Genomic DNA, 17,012 nt, shown 5'->3' on the forward strand with positions numbered 1-17,012 from the left:
GTGGACCTTAGTTGTGAATACGTGGCATGAACTATGTGTGTAGTACTACTATAGTTCTAGTATGATTTATGGATTAGAATAGAATTCTAATATATATTATATGGTTTTTAGGTGACGATGAATGAAGAAAATAATAGTGGCGCGGGACCTAGCGTTCAAATTAGTCCTGAAATGATGTTGGTTTTGGAGGAAATGAGGAATATGTTGAAGACTATTAGGGGATAGCAAGAAAATACAAATACAACTAAGGTGAATACTGATCGTTGGGAAGAACAAGATCGTATAAATAATCCGGAGCGAGAAGGTGAGAATAAACGAAGGTGCACTTACAAGACCTTTAAGGATGCTGATCCCCCGGTATTTAAAGGAGATTTAGATCCACATGTTGCGAATACATGGATAAAGGAAATGGAGAAAGTGATAGAAATTTCCGAATGCTTGGATGAACAAAAGGTGAAGTTCGCAACACACTCTTTAAGGGGGGAAGCTGTATTTTGGTGGGACGCTATTAAACAGACAAAAGATTGTTCAACGATGACTTGGACGAGGTTTAAGGAGTTGTTCTTTGATAAATATTTCCCTACGTGTATGAAAAATGAGATGGAGATGAAGTTTTTAGGATTGAAGCAAGAAGGAATGTTTGTGTCAGAATACTTGTCGAAGTTTTTGGAGCTTTCTAGGTTTGCCCCGCATCAGGTTAATACTGAAGCTAGGAAATGTCAGAGGTTTCAGGAGGGACTGAAACCTCAAATTAGAGAAAGGGTCTCTTTGTTGGAACTAGAGCAATTTGATAAGTTGGTTGGAAAAGCTAGGATTGTAGAAAGGGAATATGAAGCTCGCACTCAATTTTTCAACAATAAGAAAAGGGGAAGGGAGACAGAAATAAGTCCTAAATCAGGGTATAAGAGAGATAATAAGAAATTTAAAGGGATGAGGAAAGAGAATTTCCGGGAAAATGATAGGAGAACGGTAGCACCTGAGTGTAAGAAATGTGGAAAGAGGCATGGTGGTGAATTTTGTTATCGAGGGGAGGGATTATGTTATAATTGTGGAGAAAAGGGGCATATAGCAACTCAGTGCCCAAACCCTAAAGTAACCTCTTGTTTTAGCTGTGGACGACAAGGTCATTTAGCAAGGGATTGCCCTCAGAAGAAAGTCAAGACTGAAGTTGAAACTAAAGGGAACAAAATTCCGGCAGTAGGAACTTCCCACCAATCGGCACCTAAGGCAATAGCTAGGACCTACGCCATGACAACTCAGGATGCTGAAATATCAAATGATGTGGTGTCAGGTACGCTCCAACTCTGTTCTCAAGATGTGCATGTTCTATTTGATCCTGGATCAACTCATTCTTTTGTGGATTTGAAGTATGTGGATAAGTTGAATATTCCTGCGCAAAATTTAGATAATGTTCTACTAGTAAAACTCCCTAATGGTAAGAATTTGTTTGTGGACAAAGTTTATAAAGATTGCACCATTATAGTTAGCGGACACACTTTTCTAGTAGACTTGTTACCTTTAGAATTGAAGGATTTTGGAGTAATTTTGGGAATGGATTGGTTGACAAAGTATAAGGCCAATTTGGATTGTAGTAAAAAGCGAATATGTTTAAGGGGCCTAGATAAAAAGAAAGTTTATTTTAAAGGAGACAGGGTAGAAAAACCTAGTGTCATGATATCAGTTTTGAAAGCCTATAAGCTGTTAAGAAAAGGATGTGAAGGTTTTCTAGCTTATGTGATTGGTGATGAGGAAGTTAAAAGTAAGGTTGAGAATACACATGTGGTTAGAGAATTTTTAGATATTTTTCCTAAGGATTTTCCAGGATTACCACCTGAAAGAGAGGTTGAGTTTAGTATTGAATTCGTTCCGGAGGCGCAACCAATATCAAAAACACCATATAGGATGGCACCAACAGAGTTAGCGGAACTCAAGGTGCAATTACAAGAATTGTTGGATAAAAAGTATATTAGACCAAGTGTTTCTTCTTGGGGAGCGCCAGTGTTATTTGTGAAAAAGAAGGATGGTTCTCTACAATTATGTATTGATTATAGAGAACTGAATAAGTTGACTGTAAAGAATAAATACCCACTTCCACGAATAGACGATCTTTTCGATCAATTACAAGGAGCCACTTACTTTTCAAAGATAGATTTGCTCTCAGGTTATCATCAATTGAGAGTGAAGAAAGAAAGCATTCCATTGACGGCGTTTAGGACTCGATATGGTCATTATGAGTTTGTAGTGATGCCGTTTGGGGTGACAAATGCACCTGCGGTATTTATGGATTTGATGAATCGAGTATTTAGGAATTATCAGGATAAGTTTGTAATTGTGTTTATCGATGATATTCTGATTTACTCGAGGACTGAGAAGGAACATGAGGAACATTTAAGGATATTTTTAGAAACTTTGAGGAAAGAGCAGTTGTATGCAAAGTTTTCAAAATGTGAGTTTTGGTTAAGGAGAGTAAGTTTTCTTGGACATGTAGTTTCAGAAAAAGGAATTTCAGTTGATCCTTCGAAGATTGAGGTGATCATGAATTGGGAAAGACCAAAGACTGTGACAGAGATTCGAAGTTTCTTAGGTTTGGCCGGGTATTATAGGAAGTTTGTTCAAGATTTCTCTAAGATAGCTGGACCATTAACAAGTCTCACAAGGAAAGACGTTAAGTTTGTTTGGTCCGAGGAATGTGAGAAAAGTTTTATTGAATTAAAGAAAAGACTAACGTCTGCTCCAATACTTGGGTTACCAGATGGAACTGAAGATTTTGTAATCTACAGTGATGCATCAAGAAAGGGGTTAGGATGTGTGTTAATGCAACGTGATAAGGTTATTGCTTATGCATCTCGACAATTAAGAAATCATGAAAAGAATTATCCCACCCATGATTTAGAGTTGGCTGCAGTAGTTTTTGCACTTAAGATCTGGAGGTATTATTTGTATGGGGGAAAGTGAAATTTTTTTACAGATCATCAAAGTTTAAAGTACCTCTTTTCACAGAAAGATTTAAATATGAGGCAGAGAAGATGGTTGGAGTTGTTAAAGGATTATGATTGTGAAATTTTGTATCACCCTGGGAAGGCAAATGTTGTAGTTGATGCGTTAAGTAGGAAGGAAGTCGGGAATTGTGCGAGTGTCATAATAGAATCACTAGATGTTCAAGAAGAAAGACTTGGAATGGAATTTGGTATGCAATGGAAGAATGAGAGCTTATTGTGTCAAATTAAGGTCAACCCAATGGTATTAGAAAGGATAAAGACAAGTCAGAGACATGATGAACGCCTAAAGGAATTTTGAATAATTCTAATTTAGAATTAGGTAAGAAGGATTTTAGGAAAGGAAACGACGACATTGTGAGGTTTCACGATCGAATATGTGTACCATCTGATATAGAGATTAAGAAAGAAATATTGTCTGATGCACATTCATCATCTTTTTCGGTACATCCTGGATCTACGAAGATGTATAAGGACTTAAAACAACATTTTTTGTGGCCTAAGATGAAGCGAGAAATTGCAGAATGGGTGGCAAAATGTTTAGTTTGTCAACAAGTGAAAGCGGAGCATCAAAGGCCAGGAGGTTTATTACAATCATTACCTATCCCTGAATGGAAATGGGAACACATCACCATGGATTTTGTATTAGGGTTGCGAAGGACACAAAGAGGAAATGATATCATATGGGTTATTGTGGATAGATTAACAAAGAGTGCACATTTTCTAGCTATATCAGAATCATCGCCTTTAGAGAAGTTAGCCAAATTGTATATACGAGAAATAGTTAGGTTACATGGAGTACCTGTTTCAATGTGTCAGACAGAGATCCCGGATTTACTTCGAGATTTTAGAATAGTTTTCAAGAAGAGATGGGTACAAAATTAAGTATGAGCACGACATTTCACCCTCAGACGGATGGTCAATCAGAATGTACGATTCAAATTTTAGAAGACATGTTAAGGGCTTGTGTGTTGGACTTTAAAGGAAGTTGGGAAGAACATTTACCTCTTGTGGAATTTGCGTATAATAATAGTTATGAAGCGACAATTGGAATGGCTCCATATGAAGCTCTTTATGGACGTCGATGTAGAACACCGCTATGTTGGGATGAAGTTGGAGAAAGAAGATTATTGGGGCCTGAGTTAATTTGTGTTACTACGGAAAAAGTGAAATTGATACAACAAAGGATGTTAACAGCTCAAAGTAGGCAAAAGAGTTATGCAGACAAGGATCGCCGAGATGTGGTGTTTAAGGAGGGAGATTTTGTGTTTCTTAAAATTTCTCCATGGAAGGGTGTTATGAGATTCGGCAAGAAAGGAAAGTTGAGTCCTCGGTATATCGGGCCATTCGAAGTTCTTAAAAGAATTGGAGAAGTGGCATATGAACTAGCACTGCCACCAAGTCTTGGACATATTCATAACGTATTTCATGTGTCATATTTAAAGAAGTATGTCTCAGACCCATCGCACATTATAGATTATGAACCGATAGAAATTCAGGAAAATATGCAGTACGAAGAACTCCCAGTAGAAATAGCAGATCGTCGCGAGCAGAAGTTGAGAACTAAGATCATACCTCTAGTGAAAGTGATTTGGAGAAATCATAATGTGGAGGAAGCGACTTGGGAGCCCGAGGAAATGATGAGGGTAAAATATCTCCACTTATTCGATAAGACAGGTATGATTTAAATTTCGAGGACGAAATTGTTTTAAGGGGGGAAGAATGTAATATCCTGACAAAATTTTATTTTAAGTAAAATAGATTTATGTGCTCATATCATTTTCAGGAATTATGCATATTATTAAAATATTCAATTAAAATATTAAATAAATTTTCCTTGTGTATTGTTGGTTTGCTCTATAAAGTCAAACTAAAATAAATTAGCCCGCATCTTCTACTAGATTAATCTAGTAGGCAGGAATATTTCACTCGAAAGTGAAAATGTTGTCAAGAGAATAGATTTAGTAGGAGAGCTCTTCTTATAGAGCAAGTATTTTGGTTAGTTCTACATCTTCTCGATGTGGGACTAACTTGATGTAGACTAAAAGCTTTAAAAGCTTTCAAGTCTAGTTGGTTTTGGTTTTTAAGTTGTTCCAAGTCCTATTATATAAATAAAGATAGATAATGACTTTGTACTTGCTCGATGTGGGACAAGTGAGAAACCCACCAACACTATTATGTTCAATTTTTTTTTATAACTTCTAAATGCTTTTGCTCCTAATGGAGCCAAGGCAACAAATTTAAATTCTGTACTTGGGTGAGTCACCCTTTACTTCAGCTATATAAAGCTTGGAAGAGGTTCACTTTCATAATCAGTTCGATGTGGGACAAAACAATTTTATGTTTGGCACCCAAATTTCTTATGGGCTCCTTCACACTTATTTGCTTCAAAATTTTGAACTATATTTGGCCAATATTTATGAAGCCAAATATTAATCGTGCTTGGCTATGTAGCCAAGTTTGATTCTTAGTTAATAGGCACTTGTTTGACCTCAATATATAGTTGAGGTTGAGGTAGACTTTTGTTATCTTCTCGATGTGGGACAACTAAAATTGTCCCAAAAACAAAACAACATGTTTATTGTTTAGCTTAGTTTGTCATTTTAATGTTGGCTTCATAGCCTTCTTTTATAGAGGAAGAGGTGATATATCATGTATATCTCCTCGATGTGGGACTTGTTGAAGTCCATCAACTTTAAACCTCATCTTTTGTTTTTGTGGCTTGCTTGATTATGAGAAGATAAATCTATTTTCTCTAAATAAAAACTTTAAAACTTGAAATTAGTTGGCCTCAATGACGCCAAGAGAAAGCTTTAAACTTTCTCAACTAAATATTGAAGTTAAGTGGAGTTTATATAGAGATAAGAGTGTAGTTGCCTTCATTATGTAATCAATGTGGGAGATGTGTAACTTGTTTGGTAAATAAGAAAGTCACATCCCACATTGAAAGGAGAAAAGAAGAAAATAGGGAATATATACTAAAAGCCAATTATTATTAATCAAAACTTGTGCACCCTGGTAAGATATGGATAACTTATAAATCCTTTGGCACCTAGTCCTTGTTGCCTTAGAAATTCTTTTCTTTTGTTATTTACTTTTGTACCACATTGAGATTAAAATATAACATCCTCATGTATATAACCTATGACCTGGTTATTTAAAGAAAAAAAATATAAGTTAAGGTAGCTCCACCCCGACGCCAAGTTGTGGGCGTCACCCTTGACGCCGAGTCACAGAAGTCGTAGGCGCCACCCCGACGCCAAGTTTTCTTAAAGCCAAGTTTAGTGTACCACATCGAGAAGGAGAAAAAGGAAAGTAGTGACTTTCCTTATATAAACACAACCCGTGCTAACTTACTAGAAATAGGAAGCTCTAGCTGGCTAAATCTAAGTAAGTCTCCTGACTTATTATGTTCTTTGTTTTATTAGTTATTTATGATTTAATTATTCTTATTTAATTTGATTAGTAGTAATTAGAGACTTATTATAAGCGTGACTCGATAATAATAAAATAAACGTGTGAATATTTTAGGGAACAAAGTTTTTGGACTTGAGACTTAAATTAGGACATTGTGCACTTTAAGTATATATTGTACCCTTCACTGTGATATTTTATGATGTTTTGGTGAACATTTTATTGATGACTTCTGTTGAGAAATGAGTATTCTTACATTTGTTCTGTGTGTGATGCTTCCTTTGTGAAGTAAAGTATGATACTTCCTTCGGGAAGGAAAGCTAAACCAATTGTTTGGCTGGCCGGGATCCCCAACAGTAGAACATGTGAACTTGTGAACGTGTTTGAATACTCATACTCATCTTGATGTGAATGATTGATTTGATTTGATCAATTAAAGTATTGTGAATAAAACTCAGTTGAACTGTACGATATATGCTTACTGAGCTTTATGAGCTCATTCCTTTTTATGTACTAACTGTACAGGAAAGAATACTGGAGAAGGATGTTCAGGCAAGGGTAAAAATGTGGTGAACTAAAGTAACTTGGTTGGATTTTCAAGCAGAAGTTAGTAGAAGTATTATGATGTAATCGAAAGAAGCGTTTAATATGTGTTAGACTTGTATTCTGAACTTTTAGAAGCGTATGATGTAAAACTTTTGATATAAGGTTAAATATGACTTTAAGTTACGTTGTAATGATAAGTTTGAGATTTTGGAGATATATTTTGGGTTGTTTAGTAGAATGACATCCCCAGGTCGGGTTGCTGAGGTTATCCCGGGCCGGGGGTGTTATAAGGGCAATATATTATTCTCAAGTTGCGTGACTGTGATGTCACTAGTTTTTCTGTAAGAGGCAAGTATCTTTTATTGATGACTTGTAATTATTTCAAGTAAAAATTTTATCTCGTCTATTTAAAAGGAATCATTCATATTCATATTTTACTATGGCTATTAGTAGTGCATGTCATATATTTAAAAATACAATATTATTATTTATACCTTGGAACTACTGCAAGTATTCTGTTCTTCATCGCTTTATAACCAATCATATTTAATTTTCCTCACTCAATAAACATTTTGTGCCATTCAGCACAAGCATTCTTGGTCTTTTGAATATTTTTATAAAATTTAGTTGTTTTCATTATTTTAAAAAGTTTAGCCGATTAAGCTCTGAATTTATTTAATTTAAGATTTTCAATTCCACTCTCTCCTATTGAACTTGTACATTATACAAGTATATTAGTTGCATGAATTACATTACATAATTTCGAGCATGAAAATTGTTTTACTTTTATCATTATTTTGGATATGTGTACACTCACATATTGTCTACGATATTCTATCAACTGTGGTTTTATTTGAAAGAACTTTTATTTAAATGTTTTAGAAATGCTGAACCGTTAATCTAACGGTTAGTATTATGATTTTGAGATAAAACAAGGTTGTCGATTAATTCGATACCTTGCGTATTTTTTGATTAGTACTCTCGGGGACCGACCACCGGTCCAGTTATAATTTAGGCCAATGTGTGCCTTGGATCCCTTAAAATTTGGTGACATGCTTCGTGCATGATTCGGTGCTATCTCGCGACTGATCATCGGCTATAGCATAGCGTGAAATTATTCCAATCCCTAAAAATGTTGTGGAAGGTTTATATATTAATGCTATTCTTTTTTTAGCATTAAGTTTCAGAAAAGTTTTATAAATTAAATTCGAAGTTCATATTGTCGCTGAAACATTTGTTGCTCAGTGATAGTTAGAGCTAAGAATGAGTTGAGATCTCCTTATTATTCAACTCATCATTGTTATGCTGGTTCAACAACTAAATATATGGAAACTTAGTCGACAATGATAGACACTGAGTATTTAGGGATTTCGTGAATAGTGGTTTATGAATAGTTGATTATGAAAAGTTATTTTGAACTTCTCAAATGACTTATTTTTGAAGTTCTTGCAAAGATATTTTTTGAGATTTGCTGCAATGCAAATCAAAATGGTTTTAATGATTTCGAAGTGAATCAATTATTTGATTCCAAAATGTTTTCTCATGATAGAAACTTTCTTTCTCCAGTTTGGAATTGCATTATCAATGATTTGAATATAAATACATTATTTATTGGATTTTGAAATTCCCTACATATTATGGATTTACCTTATTGTGCTTTTAAATTTATCTTGCTGGGCATTTTCGCTCACCCTCGCTATTATTTCTAACCCTTTCAGCTAGGGTTTAAGATGATTCATCTGCTTAAGCTGCGCGTAAGAATAATGCTAGGCGAGGTTGCCAGGGAGATGTGTACGAGAATATTTCTGGTTAGAATTGAATTATTTCAGTTTAGTTGCAAATAGATTTATTTATTTGGTTATCAGTTATTCTTCTCATCGAGGCTTAACTGACAATGTAGTCTAAGTTGTAATGAGATTGTAAGTTTTGGATTCTGATTTCAGTGTTATAACCTATTAGCGATCCTGTTTTTAGGGGGTCAAAGTAATTTTGATTTAAAATTCTTTTAAAAATTTCAGATTTTCAAATATCTGTTTTACTTTCTTCCGCAAATACAGGTTTTAAATTGTTTTTCTTTTAGTGGCACCAAATCCAGACCCCCGGATTTCGGGGATGTCACAAAGTCGATTCCCAAAACCCCCTTAGAATTGTGGACCGGGGACAAACCGAGTCTAACACATATTCGGATATGGGGTTATCCAGCACATGTGCTGAACAAGAACGCGACTAAGCTAGAATCTCGTACAGAAGTAAAGCTGTTTGTAGGCTACCCCATGGGAACAAAAGGTTATTTATATTATAGTCCTAAGAATCGGGATGTCACTGTTAGCACCAATGCAAGATTCTTAGAGGAACACTATATTGAAAGGCATATGTTCAGCCTATTTGTATTTAAAGAGGTACAACTCAACTCAGATAAGAAAGCTCAGTATATAGAAAGTCATCGGAATCCGTACGAAGAACGTCAAATGATTTATGGGAATTATATGTTAGAAGAATTCCAGGATGCTGCTGCACACCACTGAAAGAAGTTCATTAATGTGTTCAAGCCTCAGTGCACAAATAATCTTTCGTGGCACGTCCAGAAGTTCAGAAGGTATAAAGTTTCTATACTTTATTTATTCAGAAGATTCCATTTAATGAAGAAGAACTTACAAGACGAAGACTCAACGAACAAGCCAAAATTTATATTGTTTATTTGACGAAGAATATTTGTTTTAACTAGATACAAATGAACCAGACAGTACATCTGTGTATCAGTTACTCAGATTAACTATTCGAAGTCGCTAAGTGGTAGTTCGGTCGATCGACAAATCAAGACAAAGTTATTAAAGTTTAAAAAAGACAGGAAGCAGCTCTACTGAAGATTGGGTGATTAAATGTTTAATAGACTATTATTTCACTTCTCAAATAATTATATTAATTGTGTAATTTATTTATTAAATTAATTCACTCTCGAATTAATTTAATTTATGAATTTATATGATTAACTTAATTAAGTGGATAATTTTCTATTAAATATAAACTTCAAAATTACATTTAAATCATCCAAACAAGCTCAACAAGACAATTCGAATTGTCCTACCTTCCCTCTCAAAAGACAATCGAATTGTCCTACCTTTCCTCTCACAAGGCAATCGAATTGTCCTACCTTCCCTCTCACAAGGCAATCGAATTGTCCTACCATCCCTCTCACAAGACAATCGAATTGTCCTACCTTCCCTCTCACAAGACAATCTCACATTGTCCTACCTTCCCTTCCCTTTTGTCTTGCTGCCTTGTGTTTGAACTTGGTAGGCAATCTAGAATTGTCCTACGTTGTGTCAAATTGTCTTACCCTTCCAGAATTGTCTTGCCCCTTATATAAATTGTCTTTCTGGCGAGTTTAAGGCTTGTTAGGCAATCTAGAATTGTCTTCCCTTGCCTTGTAATTATCTTGCCCTTCCTGTTTTGTCTTTGCAAGCTTATTTGTCTTGTCTTTTATTTGTCTTACAAGTACAAATGGTTGCCTATATATATGGCATTCCATTCTTCATTTCAAGTGTTCAGCACTTTGTAAATCAAAGCATTTGTAAAGCTTTCAAGTTGTTCGTAACTTGCTTGATCATTATATCCACAGTTCCACAGTTTTTGGTGCTTTGATTACCGGTTGTTTTAATCACTAATCTAGAATATACCCTGTAAAATTTATTCTACGAACATTAGTGGACAAAAACTTAATCATATTAATTATGTAACGACTTCAAACATTGTTATATTAATTAATTATAATCTGATTAACAAGTCATATTCCAATCAGATTGACTTCCGCGATTATTTGGAATCGATTGTATTCAACCCTCCCTTCTACAATCGTATTTGGACCTCACAATTGGTATCAGAGCGGTCAATACGAATATTGTTAGTGTAGGTGCCCTAGAGGCAATACATTGTTCTTTTAAACTTTTATGTCAGTTGTTCATTCAATAAATGTATTTATTATGATCTAAATTAGTGCGATATTTTGTTAGCATAATAAATGTCCTTAGAATCATGATACACATTATATAGTTTAAGTAAATGACTTGAACTTGAGATTATATAATATATCATATTCTTAAAGGTCCCTAGTCGAGTATTATTATATAGGAGGATAATAATACATAGATAGACTAGTATGTTGTTTGACAAGATAACCACATCTCATTGGTTATAAGTATGGGGATACTAAAGTCAATACATACGTACATGTAAGAGTACATGGTACTGGACAGACCCACAGTGAGATTCTTCATGTTTAATAAAGTCATAAGAAAGACTCACAGTGATAATGGTGTAAAGCTCCTTTGACTTGAAATCATAATATTTCTATGCGAGGATTAATATACTTTGACTACATTAAAAGTTACCTTTGACCGGGTGATGATAAAAGTGGACATCGGGTATATCATGAGTCGTATGAGAAATACCAATGATAGATAAAGAATTTAACCCTCCTCTAAAGAGGAGAGATATTATTGGCCTCTTGATTGAGTAGGACTATAAAAGCATGGTCATGCTCAAATAATGATTTGTCTTGATAGTCTACTCATGGATCAAGTAAACCCGGATTAAATGTTGAAGAGGATGACTAAATACATGCCTCGAGTTTAATCTATAATATGTAAGGTTAAAGGGACTATATTACACGAAAAACATTAGTCACGAAAGGTTTTATCTAATCACGATTTAATTATTGTTTAATTGGGTAACAATGATGTATTACTAGATACCGCTCATTGTTTATAATTTTATTAGAGAATAAAATTATTGCCAATTAAATGATAGCCTATAGGGTCACACAAATAGAGCACATAATGGAATAAGTTAATTTAAATTATTGATTTAAATTAACTGATGATTATTTGAATTTTATTATAATTAAGTGAGACTTAATTAAGATAATATAAATTCGAATTAAAGGGAATGCTTTTGCCCATAATAATTAAGTATGACTTAGTTATTAATTAAATAATAGAAATTAGTTTTATTATTAAATCCTATACCTACTAGGGTTGGGTTTTGCTGTTACGGGCCTTCTCATCAGTCATTATAAATACATAATGATGGTGAAAGAGGTCATAACATTTTTTTGAGAAAAACCCTAGCAGCAAAGAGAGGCAAGGCAGCTCCGATCGTCGAGAAGGAGGCTAGTACGTCCAATCCATCGGTGCTCGTGTGGATACCATAGAGGTGTTTTCCGAGAGGTAACCGTGATAGCTAGGATCTCCGTTGAGTTCGTGAAAGTCAAGTTTTTGAAAGGTATGATTCATTATCTCCATAATCTGCCCATAATTATACATGTATCCTGTTCTTGGGTTTCGAAATTTTCATTTTATTTACGTATATCCGCTGCGTTTTATTCCTCAGAACCCAACAATGGCATCAGAGCTACTTGTATAAGGGGCTGATTTGGTTACGTGTTTACTGTATTTTGCAAGTATGCATGTGTGATGAATCTGCCATGATAACAGTTATGATATATGAATGATATGATGAATATTTTGATGATCTGTATATATACAGATATATACATGATTTATGTTTGTTCTTGATATGAGAATCGTATTCGATATGAATTCTGAATTAGATGCTGCAGATTTGGTGAAATCTGTTTCTGGTGTCCGTTTTTTGCAAACGAAAACCCATTTCTGAATGGCAACGAGCGTCTGAACAAAAGTCATGGCTAAAGCCATCATTGACGCGTCTGTAAGGCGTTTGACGCCGTTTAGAGCCTGTAATCAGCGATTTAATGTTATCATATTTGATTCTGATTTTTGCGTTATTTGATTTTTGTGATTGGATCATGATGTATATGATATGGTATTATCTGATTATATGATTTAACATGTTATTAAGTGTTAATTGAGCATGGTGTTTGGTTATGGCCCTTCGACCTTAGTGTAATGGTTTTGGTTTTAAATACGACTTGCATGTCGTCAATCTTTGTAATCATAAAGATCACATAGGATGGGGCCCATAACCAAACACATTTACTTTATTGCACTTTACATATATATGCCATGTGATGAATGTATGTGTAGAGTAGTGATAATTATACATGCTTAATTAGATTAAGGATGAATGTATTAGATACGACACCCATGCCATGCCTGCTAAACAAGATAAAATCTGTAACGATTTAAGATTTTTACAACGATCATGAGATTCTTGTGTTTATGAAACACAGAATTAATTATGGATTTTCGGTATTCAATGAAAGGAAGATTCCGTCGGATTTGGGGTTTTTAAGTATAGCCGTTGTGCCAACACCTCAAGTCGGGTTTTCAACCAATCAAAGAGTATTGATTTGAAATATTTAATTCAAGGAAAAATTGAGAATCTCTTTATGATGGGATCATGATCGTTCTTAATTAAAATCCCTAAGTAAAATATTAAGTTTTAATCAGATGATTTCCAATGAATGAACACTCATTGACTCCTAGATCGATACGGGGAAGGGCTGTCAGTGGCAGGGGACTCCTATCTATCACGGTGAAATGCGACTAATATAAACGGTTATATTCGGACGTTGTATCATTGGGTCCAACTTAACTAAGTTATAATAATAAGGTGAATATAAACGGTTATATTCAACTATTATGAACTTAGAAGCATAGAGTTTGGTTAAAAATCTATTACATAGATAAGATCAATTGTTGTTCACCAAACTATCCAAGAATTATATATGATATAATTGACAACTGTTGTCTACCTAAATAATCATGTTTTAAGGACTACCAGTGGTTGACTTATGACATGACGAAATATGGATCTTGGCTCACTAGAAAGATTTATGGGATATACTTTACGAATTAATAGTTAGGGCTATTAATTTGATAAAAATAGTGGGAGATATATTATGAATATATCATATGCACATAAATATTTAACTCAGACAATCTAATGTTTATTTTGCACTTTTATCATTGTAGATACTGAATAATAGCAAACAACACAAACACACTATCCGTACGATCAATCCTTGAGAAGGAAAAATTGACAGGAGGAAACAACTTCCTAGACTGGCAGAGGAATTTGAGGATTGTCCTCAGGCATGAGCGCAAGGTTCATGTCATTGATATTCCCCCTCCAGGCCCCCTCCCTGAGGGTGCTACTGCTGTTGAACGAGCAGCACACACAAGGGATGAGAATGATGCAAATGATGTTGCATGTCTTATGTTGGCAACTATGAGTGCTGAGCTTCAAAGACAGCATGTGCATATGGATGCATATACTATCAATGAGCCCTTGCAAAGCATGTTTGCAAGCCAAACTCGTCAAGAAAGGTTCAACACGAGTAAGTCACTCTTTAATTGCAAACAAGGGGCAAGTGAACCAGTTGGCCCACATGTTTTGAAGATGATTGGTTACATTGAGTACCTTGAAACTTTGGGTTTCCCGATTAGTCCGGAAACTGGTATTGATCTAATCATGAATTCTTTGAACAACAAATTCACTCAGTTTGTTGTGGACTATAATATGAATGAATTTGACAAAACACCTACTGAATTGTTGCATATGTTGAGAACATATGAGACCAACATGAAGATAGCTGAACCTGCTCTCATACTAATGGTGGGCAATAAATCTAAGGCCAAAGGGAAGGGCAAGTGGAAGGGTAAGAAGAAGATTGGATCTGATTCTACACCCAAGCCAAAGTCTGGTCCCAAATAGGCTTTAAAGCCTAAAGGTGGTGTCCCCAAGGGTGAATGTCACTACTGCAAGAAAGCTGGTCACTGGAAGAGAAACTGTCCAACTTATTTGGAGGATCTAAAGAAAATGAAGGCAGTTCAGATTTCTGGATCAGGTATTTATGTTATAGAAGTCAATTTGTCTATTTCTACATCTTGGGTATTTGATACTGGATGTGCTTCTCACATTTGTATAAATGTGCAGGGCCTGCAGAGAAGTAGGACTTTGGCTAAGGGAGAAGTGGACCTAAGAGTAGGCAATGGAGCAAAAGTTGCTGCTTTAGCTGTAGGGACTTATTATTTATCTATTCCCTATGGGCTTGTTTTAGAACTAGATGACTGTTATTACGTGCCTACGATATGCAGAAACATTATTTCTGTTTCTTTTTTGGACAAGAAAGGTTTTTCATTTACAATAAAGAACAGCAGTTGCTCTTTTGCTTTAAATGATTTAACATATGGTGTTGCGCGTTTATTTAATGGTTTATATGTTCTTGATTTAGATAATCCTGTCTGTAACATAGAAAACAAACGACTTAAAATGAATGACTCAAATCAAACATACCTCCGGCATTGTCGTCTAGGCCACATAAATGAGAAACGCATATCCAAATTACATAAAGATGGATACTTAGATAAGTTTGATTTTGAATCATACCAAGAATGTGAATCTTGTTTGCTTGGTAAGATGACTAAAGCCCCTTTCACTGGTAGGGGTCAAAGGGCCACTAAACGTCTAGAGCTAATACATAGTGATGTATGGGGCCCAATGCGTGTGATGGCTAGAGGAGGCTACTACTACTTCATAACATTTACTGATGATTTCACTAGATATGGATATGTATATCTTATGAAGAACAAATCGGATTCTTTTGAAAAATTTAAAGAATACAAGGTTGAAGTAGAGAAGCAAATTGGCGGAGGTGCAAATATTAAGATCTTACGATCCGATCGTGGGGGTGAATACTTAAGCACCGAATTTAAAGAGTATTTGAAAGAGTGTGGTATTGTATCACAACTCACTCCACCAGGCACACCTCAATGGAACGGAGTTTCAGAGAGGAGAAATCGCACCTTGTTGGACATGGTGCGGTCGATGATGAGTCATGCAGATCTTCTAATAAGTTTCTGGGGTTACGCTGTAGAAACAACGGCTTTCACACTAAACCGTGTTCCTACTAAGAAGGTTCAAAAGACTCCATATGAGATATGGAAGGAGAAACGGTCAGGCATGAACTTTGTGAAAGTTTGGGGATGTAAGGCGTTTGTGAAACGTCAAGCATCTGACAAGCTTGGACCTAAATCCGAAGAGTGCATTTTTGTGGGATACCCTAATGAAACAAAGGTATATTATTTTTATAGTCCTTCTGAGAAGAAAGTGTTTATTGCTCGAGATGCTGTCTTCATGGAAAGAGATTTTGTTTCCAAAAGAAACAGTGGGAGAACTATAGATCTCGATGAAGATCGAGAACCACAAAATAGCATTGAACCTGAAGTGGAACAAGAGCAGAGTAATGATAATGCTCAACAAACACAGGTTGTTCGTAGATCTCGTAGAATTCGCCATGAGCCAGAGAGATATGAATTTCTCTAGACTCAGTGTGGTGATTTAATGCTCATAGATGAAGATGAGCCTCTCGCATACCAAGATGCTATGAACAGTCTAGACTCTAAGAGATGGCTTGAATCCATGAAATCCGAGATAGATTCCATGTACGAAAACCAAGTATGGACTTTGGTTGATCCACCTGAAGGGGTAAAACCCATATGGTGCAGATGGGTTTTTAAGAAGAAAAGAGACATGGATGGAAATGTTCAGACCTACAAAGTTAGGCTGGTTGCAAACGGTTTCAAACAAATTCATGGTATTGACTATGATGAAACTTTCTCACCAGTGGCTATGGTCAAGTCTATAAGGATTTTGCTTGCCATTGCAGCATTCCGTGATTATGAAATCTAGCAAATGGATGTCAAAACAGCTTTCCTTAATGGAAGCCTTGAAGAGGATGTGTACATGACACAACCTGAGGGTTTTGTCGATCCAAGGAATGTTGGCAAGGTATGTAAATTGCGTCGATCCATATATGGACTGAAGCAATCCTCTAGGAGATGGAATATCCATTTTCATGAAATAGTCACAGAATATGGCTTTGTTCAAAACGAAGATGAACCATGTGCTTACAAGAAGGTTAGTGGGAGCCATGTGGCATTCATAGTACTGTATGTTGATGACATACTACTAATGGGGAATGACATACCTTCTCTAAAGGCTGTTAAGACTTGGTTAGGGAGCAATTTCTCTATGAAAGACTTAGGAAATGCTTCCTACATTCTAGGAATGAGG

General features: G+C 35.4%; 1 pseudogene; it reads left to right on the forward strand.

Moving 5' to 3' along the window:
* The first annotated feature begins 408 nt into the window (after window positions 1-408).
* LOC108203335 (uncharacterized) lies at window positions 409-14,651 on the forward strand (annotated as a pseudogene).
* The last annotated feature ends 2,361 nt before the right edge of the window (window positions 14,652-17,012 follow it).

This window comes from Daucus carota, chromosome 4 (genome assembly GCF_001625215.2).
Source record: "Daucus carota subsp. sativus chromosome 4, DH1 v3.0, whole genome shotgun sequence".
In the NCBI taxonomy this organism is placed as follows: Eukaryota; Viridiplantae; Streptophyta; class Magnoliopsida; order Apiales; family Apiaceae; genus Daucus; species Daucus carota.